The following is a 15418-nucleotide window of genomic DNA, read 5'->3' on the forward strand; positions in this document are numbered from 1 at the left end:
CATTAGGTTTGCAGTTGGGGAAGAAATATGGGTTGCTGTTCATTTAGGACCTGTGGAAGAGGTTGGAGAAAAGGGGATAGGTATTCAAGCAATGATTCATTAGGTAGAAAGAAGAGAATGTTAGAAATCAGACACTACTGCCACTTACTGAATAAATTCATCATAAGCCATATACAGACACATTATAAAGTATCTCAAGGTACCAGAATGCTTGACCATTGAGGTAAGGTGCCCCAAAATACTGTGTCTTCAAGGAAAACACAAGGGTTCAGTACTCATGGGTTAGCAGCAGTTAACATAAGACACACTAGCTTTTGGGGAGTGGGGGAGAAAGAAGCAAGGATTATGCATGTATGTAGTTATATCATAGATGATAACAACAGAAGCCATTTAATCAAATGCTTATTATTGGCCTAATATAATGTCAGGTGTTTTACATAAATTACCTCATTTAATCCCAGCATGGCTCTAAGATCTAGATACATGTTACTATCATTCCCTTTTTACAGATGAGGAAACTAAGTCTTACAGGAGTTAAAAAACGTACTCAAGGTCAAATAGCTTTTAGGTGGTGAAGCTGTAAATTGAGATCGGACTTTAAATCCTATGCTCCCAACTGCTCAACTAGACACTAAGTTATATTCCCCCTGCTAAAGCCTAGTCCCAGCCATCATCATATCACACCTGTATTGTCCCAACAGCCTGTCACCCCTCTGGTCCTACACAGTTCACAACATCCAGTGAACTTTCTAAAACATACATCAGACGACATCACTTTCCTTTATCAAACCGTCCAGTGGCCCTCCACTGCACGTAAGATAAAATCCGAGTTCTTACCCTGCAGGTCCCTATGTGACCACTTCTCTGCCAGCCTCTCCAGTCTCGGTCATCAATCTCTGCTCTGCCCCTCTCTGACTGCACTCCAGCCACTCACCCTTCTGCTCTTCCTCAACACACTGTTCTCGTTCTGGCCTCACGGCATTGCTACTTGCTAGTCTACCTAAAATGCTCTTCTTCAAAGTCTTCACACAGCTGACTCGACCTCATTATTCAGATCTTGATTCAAATATCAGCTCCTTAGAGAAGGTTCCCCACACCAACAACAAGAACGACCCCTTTGCCCATGAAAACAGAAGTTACTTGAGGACAGGAACTATTGATTTCATGTTCTTCACTCTAATTCCAGAACCAAGAGTAATATCTGACACCTACTAGGCACTCAGGACATATTTGTTTCCTGAAATACTGGTATCATTTTAAAGTGTCATACTCATATGCCTATGAGTATATCTACATATATATATATATTTATGGATATGTGAGCTTGTTGTCACCTCACAGAAGTGGAATGTACATCCCTCACCCAAAATTTGGTTTGAATGTCAAGACTAATGATGCCACACATATACCAAGAAGGTATGAAAAGGATTATTACTCACATAATGAGTTATGCATCAAAAATGCAGTTAGACCAAAAAAAGAAAAAAGAAAAAACTGGTAACTGTGAAGTGATGGGTAATTAGATGGTTGTGATTCTTTCATTCTATAGATATAGGAATAGATATAGAAATAATCGAAACATCAAGTTCTACACCTTAAGTATATACAATTTTTATTTATCCATTATACCTCAATAAAACTGAAAAAAATGGGATCAGTCTCAATGACAACTTACCCATGGTGTTTGTCTGATAACTAAAACATTGCGTGGTTTATTTAATTTAATTTGGACTTGTTTATGTAAGCCATTATGGCACCTGCAGCATGAGACCAATAAGAAAGGTGAACGTTCCATTGAATATCTAGTACTATCAAGAGCTAGTACTATATATTCTGAGAAGTGAAATGAGTGCCTTAGTCTCTCTATCAATGTGCAGAACTTCAAAGAAGGTAAAGAGTGCTATGGTGAGACATTGTATTGTGGCTTTAATATGTGCAGAAGATGTGTGACCTTGATTTATATTTTGGGTATCCGTGAGGCAAGAGATTCTATGAGTTCTTTACCCCAAATGAGGCAACCTTGGAGAAGGAGTTGTTTTCATTGGCCAGAACAGATGGTCAGACCGCTGGCAGTGGCCCAAAGATCTATAAAAATGTGAAGATGAGGCCAATTGTTGGCTAAGACATGGCCAAGTGCTAAGATAACTGGCTAAAGTTTGGCCAACTGAGCTGATCCTGTGTCCTGTCCTTTATCAGGAACATTCTGATTAAGAGATGAAAAGAAGCAAGAGTCAAGCAAGCTCCATTAAGTGTGACAGTGGCAATGCCACTGGTTAAGTGAATGAACCCCCTTTGGTATTCACTGTGTTGAGCCTAAGGGGCTCCCCAGGTATCCAAGTGTTCTAAGAGATGACCTCCTCTAGCACTGTGGCATCCGGCAAGGGACCCAGCACAGGGGACGTTACCCTCTCCTGAAAGTAGGGTATGCAGAGAGCCCAGGTTCAGCTCCATCCTGTAGCAAGGAGGCCTCACTAGCTGTGCTGGGCTTGCAGGGTGCTGTTTCCATGATCAAAGGCCTAACGGGCAGCTGTATACTGAGGGTCACAGGTTCAGGACCTGAGATAGTCTATATTTCCAGGAAAGTCCAGTATGTACCCACCAATTGCTACACTAATGGCATACAGCATTGGGCCAAGGAAGGTAGTTCCTTGTATCAGAAGCCCATGCAACTAACGGCCATCACTGATGGTAGAGGGACTCCAAGATATATGAGAGAAGGTTGCTAAAGCTCCCAGAGTGAAGGAATCCCGGGGGGCCGTAAGAGGAATGCCTGTTCTATGGCCATTCAGGCAGATTCTAGTATCTTTTTACAGGGGGTCTCATTCAAGTTGGGCCTATTTGCAAGTTACAGAACAAAAAAAAAAGCTTTGTAAATGAGGAGTGTTGCCTCCAGAATCCAAACATGTCGAAAACATGTTGGGCTTGTTTTAACAATGTGGGTCCTAAGAAGACTAAAAGCTGTTTCTTGACACTGTCAGGACTGGAGCAGCCCTCAACTTACTAAATAATTTTCAGGAGCTTAACTGAAGTGGTGGGGCCCTGTACTATGTGTCTCATGTGAATCTCCTCAAAGGAGGATGTCATTAGTGTGATGTCATAACTGTGTACCCGAAAAAAGTTAGAGCTGGTTAAAATATTGCCTGTGAAGACTATGTGAGATGGCAGGCGTGGAGACTGAGCCCATTGAGTACCCAGGTGAAGGTGTATTGTGTCCCTTTAAAGGTGAAGGTTAACTGCAGCTGAGAGGTTGTTGAACTAGGCACTGAATAGAACATGCTAGCCAAATACTTTGCTCTAACTGCAAAGTATTTACCAGTTACTTATTTATTATTGGGTGGAATCAGTCATTTCAATAGGTGGGGCCATGACGCCAAGGGTACGAATTCACACTGAGGCACCGGTCCTGTTTTCCCGGGTTTAAGAACAAGTAAAACTTGGCTGTTAAATGCAGCAGAAGTGGGGATAACCACACCTTCTCTAAACAGGTCTTATATAATGGGTTTCAATCTGTGAAAACCGTGCTTTCATTTAGATTGAACCTTTTCTTAAACACTGAGGTGAAATGTATTATTTTAACTAGGGGGAAAGGTCCATAGGGTCCCATAGTTTTCAAGCTGATTATAAGGGCCAGAGACTTAACTTTATTACTTATTGGGTCAGGTTCTCCACGTGCACTAGAGGATATTTTAGGGTAATGGATGTCTTGGCTATGGAAAAGTTAGGCACGGAAATAATTCGGATGGTTCAGGTTAGGCATATCTGTTTCTATTTTATGTTCACCTACTCCCTGGCTGGGAGTGGATGAACATAAAGTGTGGCCAGATGTGGGCCAGAAGGGGAAGGGGAATTAATGAGGCTTCAAAACTGTCAATTGTCAAACATCAAAAGTGGAATCAGATTATGACACACACTGCCACCACCCATACAGCACCCCTCTCCCCATCTGGGACCTCCCAAACACACACGGAAACACCAAGTCCATTTCCTCCTCACCAGCAGGATAAAGTGTTCAGGAAGAAATCTGTCTTCAGAGCTCAGTCCTCACCCAGTCCTTATTCCCGGTGTCTGGCTAACTATGGACTGGCTGGTCTGGGCCCCAAACTGGCAGGATACTACCTCCCTCCCTTCTCACACGCCTGCCCCTTCCTGCCTTCCTTCAGTCCCCATCACCGAAGAACAGACAGAGATACACACACATCTTTCTACAACAGCTTGTACATCAATAGCTGAGGGCTTTTTTATTTGGTCTCTACACAGGTGACCATGTCTCCAGTGCTTTCTCTGGAGAGACAACAGAGACAGCAAGGTCTCAGTCACCTGATAGACCCAGGGCAGCACTTTATGAACTGCTGGAAGAGCCCTCTGGGACGTTTTCATCCTCCTCTGGCTCTTTAGTCATTGTTGTACTCCGCCGGTAGTATAACGCTAGCATCTTTGACTTCTTCTGTGTAGAACCTCTTCCCGAATTCTGACGACGGACTGATTTTGTTAACTCGACCACCTCCTGAATCTGGTCGGAAAACAAAGTGATACAGAAAGATATTGATTTGGGGAAAGAGGATGGGAAGGAGAACTTTGAGAGAATGGGTGTGGATTGAGAAGGGGTTTGTGCCAGGGAAGGGCTGGGTAAGTCTTGGGTGGGGGATGAAGAGGAGGCACGTGAGTCGGGTAATCTGACCTCTTCCATCTTATAGCCCTGGAGTGGAGAATTCACCCTCTCCCTTCTGCGTTGGCCCCCCGGTGTTTGTTGCTCTGACCTCTCGGTGTTTGTCCGTGCATCACGGTTAGGCTCCTGGGGGACTGTAGTTTCCTCTGCCATGTCAGTAGCAACAGTGTGCTCTACTCCAAGGCTCCTGGCCTCTCTATATATACCCTGCCAGGACAATGAAGAGCCACACCCATCAGCTTTGATTGGTCAGCCAATGGTAGCGCTGGGGTGGCTGTGACATCACAAAGCACTACCCTTGAAGATACGTGGGGGGAGGGGAGGGGTGCAGAGGAGTCTAGGTGCTCTGGTTAGAGAAAGGGAGTGCTTCCTCAACACCCAGTAAAGAGCCTTCCCAAATTGACCTTCCACTCTTCCTCATCTTCTCTGGTTCAATCCTTGTGGTGCACATGTTAGGGAGAAGGTGTTCCCTCCAAACCATTCCACATGGCCACCCCCATTCAGTGTTAAATTCTGTTGTCTCCCAGATCTCATCACCTGGTATTGTGTGGTTTTTAAAAACTTTTTATTTTAGAACAGTTTTAGATTTACAGAGTAATTGTGAAGATCATATTCATACACTCCACAACAAATTTCCCTTCTTAACATTGTACATTAGTATGGTACAATTGTTCAACTTAGTGAACCAACACTGAAACAGTATTATTAACTAAAGTCTGTACTTCATCAGAATTCCATTTTTTTTTAAATGTTGAGCCTTCTTTTAATTAATTTATTTATATTTTTGGCTGTGTTGGGTCTTCGTTTCTGTGCGTGGGCTTTCCCTAGTTGTGGCAAGCAGGGGCCACTCTTCATCGTGATGGGCGGGCCTCTCACTGTCGCGGCCTCTCTTGTTGCGGAGCACAGGCTCCAGATGCGCAGGCTCAGCGGCTGTGGCTCACGGGCCTAGTTGCTCTGCGGCATGTGGGATCTTCCCAGATCAGGGCTCGAACCCGTGTCCCCTGCATCATCAGGCAGATTCTCAACCTCTGTGCCACCGTGGAAGCCCCAGATTGCCTTATTTTTTACCTAATATTCTTCTTCTGTCCCAGGATCCCAACCAAGATTCTACATTCAATTTAGTCATTCCTTGTTATAACTTCTTAGGCTCCTCTTGGCTGTGACAGTTTTAGAGACTTCTTGTTTTTGAAGACTTTGACAGTTTGGGGTCTTGTGTTTTGTCTTTTACATTAGGTCTGCAGATGTTATTGCTCTTATAGGTAAAAGTTTTATAAGTTTCCTCTTCCAGAAAACCTCAAATCAAGTCAGTACCATCAGTGTTATGGACTTCCCCGTGGCAATGGTTGAACTAATCTCTTGGCTTTTTCACAGAGGTGACACAAATATTTTCCTCTAAAGCTCTGAGGATCAGGATCATTTTTATTTATGACAGAGGCACAGGGGCAGCAGCAGAAGCATTTTGTAAGGTACTAGTGGGTCATTTACTTTTAGAAGTATGACCTCAGCATCCCACATAGTTAACGGCTCTTTCTCCACACGAGTGACCATCCAATGGACCTGTATATTGAACAGACTGTCAGTCTTTCTCCTGAGCTCTATATAGAAAGGGGGCCAACATGTGGTTGAGACACAACCTGTGTTCACAAGGTAAGAGTCATTTCTTTGAGGTTAGTATCAGTCGCACCTTAGTTTGGAATTGAAACACGTGATTCAACCTGAGAATCACAAATAAGTCCAGGTTGAGACACAGGATTCAGGACTGCTTTAAGGAAGGTCCCAATCCAAGAATCCTTTCACTATATGCCAAGTGGCTCAACTGACTTATGTTGGTCAAAGCTTTAGCAGACACTCAGTAGGACTAACAAATGCAGCACAAAGAAGCAAGTTCAAAGCACAAGCTAGCCAGCAGGCAGTAGCCCAAGTGCCTGTTCACCAGCATAGAGCAGAGCCAGTTAGAAAGCCAAAGCAAGAGAAGAAAGACACCCGGTGGTAAGGGATAGCACCTTGATGTCCTGCTCACAGGACCAGTTGTTGGAATCACACCACAGAGACAGGATGGACCCTTCAACCCAAATTCGGTTTGGATGTCGAGACTGATAACACATACACCTAGAGAGTATGAAAAACCTTACTACATAAGGAGGCTTTCTGGGGAGAGCAGGGCAGGCTCTCAAGCAGGTTCAAGAATGGCTTGAGAGAGCAGAAGAAGGAGACTGGCTTGGCTTTTATGGTCGTGAGGGGATGACGCTGGAGTGTTCCCACACACAGGTCAGGTTTTGCACAGCCTGAACTTCCTCCTGGCCCACAGAAGAGAGAGTACCTGAGCTTTCTTATCCTATATAGGGAAGCAGGGGAAGAGGCAGTGGTAGGGCTCTTTTATAGAATAATGTTGTGTAAATGCAAGGTGTTTAGCACAGTTTAGAATTCTCATAACCATTATAACCACACTTATATTGTTTTCAGTTAAACTACGTTTCACTAGATTAGTATTTCCCAAATTATGGTCCTTTAAATATTATGTAAGGTGGCTTAGAATTATCTTGGTTCATCACAGAGAAACTGTGTAGAAAGAGAAAAGACTGCTAGCCTCAGGAGGTCTGACACACTGGTCACAAAAGAGCAGACTTCATTGTACTATCTGCTGAATTATGAGGGGTTTCTAACATGTTTCCCATCCTGGGTGACTACTGTAGCACCCAAAGACTGTAATAATAATTACCGAAACTAACATTTATTGACTACTAACTCTATGTAGGAATTATGCTAAATACCCATATACATATTTAATCCTCATCACAACCCTATTGAGATAAGTGGCAAAAGAGTGGTTTCTGTCATTTCTGCCAGGACATCTCCATTCCAATTGCAGAAGCAGAAAAGAGCATATAGGAGGGCACATGGGAATATTTATGGGCCAGGCTCAAAAGGGGTATGCATTACTCCTGCTCACATTTCATTGGGAAAAACTCACATAGCCACATCTAACTACAAGAGAAAATGAGAAATGTAGTCTACCTGGTAGAAGAGGAGAACTTAAATGTTGGAGATAAGCTAGCAATCTCTGTCTCCACCATCTTGTTCATCACTCTCCCCAGTATTTACAGTAGAGCCTGGCACATAGTAGGTGGCCATGAATATTTCGGTTGAATGAATGGGTTTCAACTTTTTTGGTCAGTTATGGGGATCAAAAACATATAGAACTTGGTTAAGCAATGGTTTCCTAGATATGACACAAAAAGCACAAGCAACAAAGAAAGAGTAAATTGGACTATATCAAAATTTTAAAATGTTTTCTTCTGCAAAAAAATACCATGAAGAAAGCAAAAAGGCACACCAAAGAAAGATCCTGGCAAATCATATATTTAATAAAAGTGTAGTATCCAGAATACAGAAAGAACTCTTACAACTCAACAACAAAAATACAAACAATCCAACTGAAAATCAGGTAAAGGACTTAAATAGACATTGTGCTAATGAAGATATAAAAATAGCCAACAAACATATGAAAATATGCTCAATACCATTAGTCGTTAGGGAAATGCAAATCAAAACCACGATGAGATGCCACTTCATACCCACTAGGAAGGCTATAACTTTTTTAAAAAGAAAATAACAAGTATTGACAAGGATGTAGAGAAACTGAAACACTCATACACGTCTGGTGGGAACATAAAATGATACAGCCTCTGTGGAAAACATTTTGGCAGTTACTCAACAAGTTAAACATAGACTTGCCATATTACCCAGTAACTCTACTCCTAGGTATATAATGAAAAGAGTTGAAAAGGAGGGAACAACAACAACAACAAAAAAAAACAGGTGAATTGAGCAACACAAAAGCAAAGGGCAGATAACGTTTCAAGAAGTAAAAAATGGTCAACTTTATTAAATACCTTTTACAGGTAATATAGGGACAGACAAATGACGATTGAACTTGTTAGTAGAGAGGTCATTGGTAAATTTGATAAGAAGGAAATTGAAAGAGTGGAAAATATTTTAATATAAACCTGGATGTGTATTAAGGAGAAAATGTGAGATCAGAAAGTGAGGGGCAGATAGACAATTTCTTTTGAGAGTTTTGGTGCTAAGGGGAGGAGAAATATGGGACTATAGCTGGAGGGGGATTTGGTATTAAGAGAGTGTATTTTTAAGAGGGTAGATTCTAGAATGCATCTAGCCAATATAAATGACTGAATGAAACTGACGACATAAAAAACCAAAGGGATAATTGCAGAAGAAAAAATATTGAGAAAGCAAGAGGGGTATTCAGAGCACTAGTAGATGGGATCGGTAGCAAATGTGGAAATGTTGGCTTTCCATGAGAACGAGTAATATTTATAGATTTTACAGTGGAGAAGGAAACGATTATGGTATGATTACAAATGCAGGTAAGATGGTAGATTTGGTGGGGAAGATATAAAAGAATTTTCTCTTGACTCTTCAGTTTTCTCAGTGAAGGATGAGATAAGGGCATAAAATAACAAGAGTGAGGGTAGGGTTTTGAGAAATTGAGGGGAAGATAAAGTATTGGATATTCATTTTGTATAATGGAAATGGGTGTATAATATGGAAGGATTGATAATTTAAGATATGTGGTCAAGAATTTAAGGTGAGATCAGTTAGCTTTGTCTTGTAAATTTCTACAGCAACATCCATCACTTGTATATAGGAACAAAGCAGGTAGATAGCTAAATTTAACAAGGGTTGTGGTTTTGCCAGGGAAGTACTAGGGTGGGAAAGTGAGTAGGGAGATGAAGGTTGATGAAAGTAAGTGATACTAATGATAAATTGGTAAGCAATGAGGAAATGCGAAAAGAGAAATGTGGCTGATGCTGAAAAGTAGTAGAATTCACAGATTGGAGTTCAAAATTGAAGAATTTTTAGAGTTGGGTGTGTGTAGGTGTGTATACCTGCATGTGAGGGAGGTATTTTGCTAGGAAGGATAATCAGTTGTAGCCCAAGAGATGTATGTTATAAAATCAGGATTTCAGAGTTGCTGTAATATTTGAGAATGTCAATGTCTAGTGCATGAGCATTAGAGTGAGTGGCTTAAGTATGATGGAAGAAAAATACCATTGGAATTGAGGGCATGAAAGGTTTGCAAAGCCAAAAATGCTGGATGAATATCCACATAGATGACAGATGTTGAAGTTGCCAAGATGGTGGCAGTACTAAAAGTGGAGAAGAAGACTCAGGAAAGTGTCTAATGAATGAAGGTAAAGAAATAGATGGCGTAGCACATGATATTATCTAATAGCAAGAACTACAAATGAGCTCTGAATTTTGCAAGAGAAAGGAGCAGAAATGGTTTGAAAGTGACAATGAGTCGACTCCTTGGGGTATGTGAGGAAAACTAACGTTTGCTCAAGAGGACTGCAGGGGAAGTGATTTCCTCAAGGCACAGCCATATTCCAGTCATAAAACAGAGATTAAGGGAACACTGAGAGAACAACTTGAAGCTACTGGGGAGTTTCTTAATGATAGACTATGAGTTACAGAGGGCAGGAAAGAAGCGCTCATGAAGTTGGGGAGAGGGTTGGGTCCAATTCTGTCAAGTGCAGAGCAATACATGAATAAGGGTCTAGTTAATGATGGATAATCTGCAGGGTGGTGACTTAAGTAAAAGTGATAAGACAAGATGGACCTTGTGACTGCATGGCAGATTGGGAGGTGAGTAAAGCCCTCCGGACTACAGATTGCTTAATCTAGGCTGACCTAGAACTAAGAAGAATCCAGAAACACCATTGAAACCTGTTTCCTCTAAATATCATGTATCCTGTATGATGATCCAGCATATCAAAGATAGATTAGTAAGGACATCTAAGAGGGTAGATTTTAAAGGAAAGGAGTGTGTTTGCTCAAGAGTGTGAGTGTGTATGAAAAATATCAACAGCAAATTCTAATGTCAGAGGGTTGCTACTATAGGCTTATGGAGCCATGCATTATTCTTGGACAACCCAAGATGCCTGCACAGATGTGGCCCAGATGCAAGCACCAACACTTACTGGGCACCTGTAAAGCCAAAGCTGGGGAAGATGGAAGGCCCAGGGGAAGTGGTATTATCCCAATACAGGAATGTATTTACTTAGGCTTCCGAAATGGCAGGTGGACAAAACATGGAAGCAAGGAAATTAAGCTTCTTTTTGCCTAACATCTCTCCTCAGGAAGAAGTACTTGGAGTTGTATTTCCTACATAAATTCACCTGCTAAAACTCCAGGGAGCTCATCAGTGGGCAGATGTTCCCACCTAAGTATGGTTACCAGCAAACATTTAATCAAAATCATGGCTGCATCTGGCTCACATTAAAAGGGTTCTCTTTGTCACTGTCTTTTAAAAGAACAGTTCCCCATGCTTATAAATCCAGGCTCAGAACATCAATTCAACCAACCTCAGGAGCCTTGTGGCTACACCTTCCTGCTGGGAATCAGCATGGTCCCCAGAGAATCAATTTGAGGAGTATTGCCAAAGTGTTTTCATTTTCAGTGTTTATCCACTGGAATGTCTAGGAGTGAAGAACAGACAGGGCAATACAATCCTAAGATTCAATTTCTTTCATCAAATACAACCCGTATATATGAGCATCAAGGCAAGAGGATGGAGGACTTTAACTGAAATTCCAATAGAGATCTAAGCACAAATCCTGGAACCATCCCATGCTAGCATTGTGAGGTAGGATAGGTACTTAACCACTCTGAGCCTGTTTTCTGATCTCTAAAAAAAAAAAAGAGAAGGATAATATCTCATACAGCTGTTGCAAAGATCAACTCAAATAATTCATGTAAAGAATAGAGCACAACAACCTACAGAATGGGAGAAAATATTTGTAAATCATGTATCATAAGGGATTTTTATTCAGAATATATAAAGAACTCCTACATGCCAGTGAGAAGAAGGTAAATAACCCAACTTTTAAAATGGGCAGAAGATCTAAATAGACATTTCTCCAAGGAAGATATACAAATGGCCAGCAAGCACATTAGAGATGCTTGACATCATTATTCATCAGGAAAACACAAATCAAAACCACAGAAAGATACCATTTCATACCCATTCGGATGGCTAGAACCAAAAAGATAATCATAACTGTTGGTGGGGATTTAGAGAAATCAGAACCATCATACACTGTTAGTGAGAATGTAAGATGGTATAGCTGCTTTGGAAAAGTTTGGTGAAACAGTGTTACTGTATGACCCACTGGTAGGTATATTCCCAAGATAAATGAAAATGTATGTCCATACAAAAACTTGTACATAAATATTCACAGCAGCAATATTCATAATACTCAAAGATGGAAACAACCCAAAGGCCCATCAACTGATGAATGGCTAAGCAAAATGTGGCAAATCCATACAACAGAATATTATTCAGACATCAAAAGGAATGAACAACTAATATCTGCTACAACATGGCTGAACCTTAAAAACATTATGCTAAGTGAAAGAAGTCAGTCACAAAAGACCACACATTATGTGATTCTATTCATATGAAATGCTCAGAACAGGCAAATCTATAGATACAAAATAGATCAATAATTGCTTAAGGCTGAGGCAGAAGTTGCTGGGAGCATAGGGGATTAATAGCTTAATAGCTACAAGATACAAGGGTTTCTTTCTGAGGTGTTGAAAACGTTCTAAAATAGACTGGAGGGAACTTCAAGACGTCGGAAGAGTAGGGCGTGGAGATCACCTTCCTCCCACAGATACATCAGAAATACATCTACACGTGGAACTGCTCCTATAGAACACCCAGTGAACGCTGGCAGAAGACCTCAGACCTCCCAAAAGGCAAGAAACTCCCCCACGTAGCTGGGTAGGGCAAAAGAAAAAAGAGAAAACAGAGACAAAAGAATAGGAACGGGACCTGCACCAGTGGGAGGGAGCCGTGAAGGAGGAAAGGTTTCCACACACTAGAAGCCCCTTCACTGGCGGAGACTGCAGGTGGCGGAGGGGGGCAGTTTCGGAGCCACGGAGGAGAGCGCAGCAACAGGGGTGAGGAGGGCAAAGCGGAGAGATTCCGGCACAGAGGATCGGTGCCGACCGGCACTCACCAGCCCGAGAGGCTTGTCTGCTCACCCGCCGGGGCGGGCGGGGGCAGGGGGCTGAGGCTCGGGCTTCGGTCGGAGCGCAGGGAGAGGACTGGGGTTGGCAGTGTGAACACAGCCTGAAGGGGGTTAGTGCGCCACGGCTGGCCGGGAGGGAGTCCGGGGAAAAGTCTGGACCTGCCGAAAAGGCAAGAGACTTTTTCTTACCTCTTTGTTTCCTGGTGCGCGAGGAGAGGGGATTCAGAACGCCACTTAAAGGAGATCCAGAGACGGGCGCGAGTCGCGGCTGAAAGCGCGGACCCCAGAGACGGGCATGAGACGCTAAGGCTGCTGCTGCCGCCACCAAGAGGCCTGTGTGCGAGCGCAGGTCACTGTCCACACCTCCCTTCCGGGAGCCTGTGCAGCCCGCCGCTGCCGGGGTCCCGGGATCCAGGGACGGCTTCCCCGGGAGAGCGCACGGCGCGCCTCTGGCTGGTGCAACGTCACGCCGGCCTCTGACGCCGCAGGCTCGCCCCGCCTCCGTGCTCCTCCCTCCCCCCCGGCCTGAGTGAACCAGAGCCCCCGAATCAGCGGCTCCTTTAACCCCGTCCTGTCTGAGTGAAGAACAGACGCCCTCAGGAGACCTACACGCAGAGGCGGGGTCAAATCCAAAGCTGAACCCCGGGAGCTGTGCGAACAAAGAAGAGAAAGGGCAATCTCTCCCAGCAGCCTCAGGAGCAGCGGATTAAAGCTCCACAATCAACTTGATGTACCCTGCACCTGTGGAATACCTGAATAGACAACGAATCATCCCTAGAGGAGGTGGACTTCGGGAGCAAAGATATATATACATTTCCCCCCTTTTTCTCTTTTTGTGAGTGTGTATGCGTATGCTTCTGTGTGTGATTTTGTCTGTATAGCTTTGCTTTTACCATTTGTCCTAGGGTTCTGTCTGTCCGTTTTTGTTTTTTTTTTAGTATAGTTTTCAGTGCTTGTTATCATTGGTGAATTTGTTTCTTCGTTTGGTTTTTCTCTTCTTTCTTTCTCTTTTTTTAAATTACTTAAAAAAATTTAATAATAAATTTTGCCCAGCTCTGCCCAGCATCGGTCCTTGCCCCAGACCTCAGATCCATGTCCTCCCACTTAGGCCCCCTCCCCGTGAACCCTGCCCACCCAGAGTCCTCTCCACGAAAGCGGAAAAGAAAGCAAACGGCTTCACTACTGAATAAGCATTAAACCCAACTGCCTGCCATGCCCATCTCAGACCGCTGCTCATGAGACTGCAAGGCCAGAAGGAAACCTCAGCCTTTTATCCAGCCAGGCAGCACTTCCTAAGATCGCCCTTCCTAGCTCAGGGCAAGTTCTCCTGGTAATCAGGGTGGCCCTCAGTGCTGGTGAATTACCTTTATCCTCAGGACAATGAGAGCTTTCTCTTGGCCTGTAGGGGAGCTAGGGTACCTTCCTGAAAGTTTTCATTTCAAGGAGGTGGTGCTGGGGCTCTGAAGAAGAGCCTTCCTGGGGTGGAAGGCCGGCAGGAGGCTTATTTAGCTTTACAAAGATTTACATACATCTCAAATGGCCATTTGAGATGTATGTAAATCATCTCCCCGATTCACGAAGGGGGCAGTGGCTCACCTAAGTGCTCTGAGGAAAGGGAGATGAGAAAGCTTTCCTTCCAGCAGCTCGGCTGAAGCTTTGCCAGTGTCTCCACTGCCAGTCTCAGCCTGCAGGGCTCCTGCAGCCCCGCGCCGGCCCTCAGGCCCTCGGAGGACTCCAGCCTGTAGACTCGTTGGGCCGGTGATGGGGGAGCTCCTGCAGAAGGCTGCACAACGTCTCCCCTCGGCCGTCCTGTGGATCCTCAGGTGCTGCCCCACCGGACCCGCCTCTCCGGGGACACTCGGAAGTCTGATGAATTGCTTGATGAAGGGCTCGGCGTCCTGAGCACACTCAGCGCGTGGCCTCTCAAAGGCCCACGGTGGATTGTCGCTTCTCACGGTCACCAAACTTAGCACAACTGGGGCTCTGGGGAAAGGAAGTGCTCTCGGCAAGCCTGCAGTAAGCCTTCCAGGGACGGGATAGGTCGTCTCTAGACAGGCCTAGCGTGGGGCCATCACCCAAAGTGGTCAGCGGACCCCATCTGTTTCGGCAGAGGTGTGGGGCGGGGTGAGGGGCAGGGCGCGGGTGGTTGTTTACCTGCTCCAGGCTGGAAACCACGTGGCGAAGAGCCCACGGGGAGTGCAGGCAGGAGGACTGGGCAGCCCCCGAGGCCCAGCCCCGCAGAAGGATGGCTGGTGACAGCGGCTCGGGAGGATGGGCCAGTGGGCCAGGCGGAAGGAGGCAGGAGGAGTCTAGAAAGCTGGAAGCTCTCTGGTCGCTCACTCCCTGACCCCGGCAGCTTGGGTACATGGAGCATCTCACCTGCCCGCCAGGGCACACCAGGTAGAAAACCTGGAAATCCTGCTCGTGGAGAAAGAGGAGAAAAAGCAAGGAATCAACCTTTCCCCACACATGTGCCTACCCTGGCCCGGGCCCCACGGTGGTGATGAGAGGGACCCAGCAGTCGGGAGGGAGCCTCGGCTCTTGGTGATGTGAGCAGATTTTGCCGTGGGAGAGCCTGGGTGCTGGGCCCTGCCCCTACCCACCCTGTTCCCCAACTCTGTGACCGGAAGAATTACCTCACAGGTCAACCTCAGTTTCCTCCTCTGTAAAATGGAAACAGTACAGTGGTGCC

General features: G+C 44.6%; 1 long non-coding RNA gene across 1 annotated transcript; it reads right to left on the bottom strand.

Annotated features, from left to right (window-relative positions):
* Nucleotides 1-6692: 6692 nt before the first annotated feature.
* LOC308608666 lies at nucleotides 6693-13150 on the bottom strand. Its single transcript, XR_014014210.1, has 3 exons — nucleotides 12916-13150; nucleotides 11056-11169; nucleotides 6693-6775 (listed from the first exon to the last, which is right to left on the bottom strand). It is a non-coding gene; the product is annotated as an uncharacterized lncRNA (long non-coding RNA).
* Between the last annotated feature and the right edge of the window lie 2268 nt (nucleotides 13151-15418).

Source organism: Mesoplodon bidens, assembly GCF_964165515.1.
Source record: "Mesoplodon bidens genome assembly, chromosome: X".
In the NCBI taxonomy this organism is placed as follows: Eukaryota; Metazoa; Chordata; class Mammalia; order Artiodactyla; family Ziphiidae; genus Mesoplodon; species Mesoplodon bidens.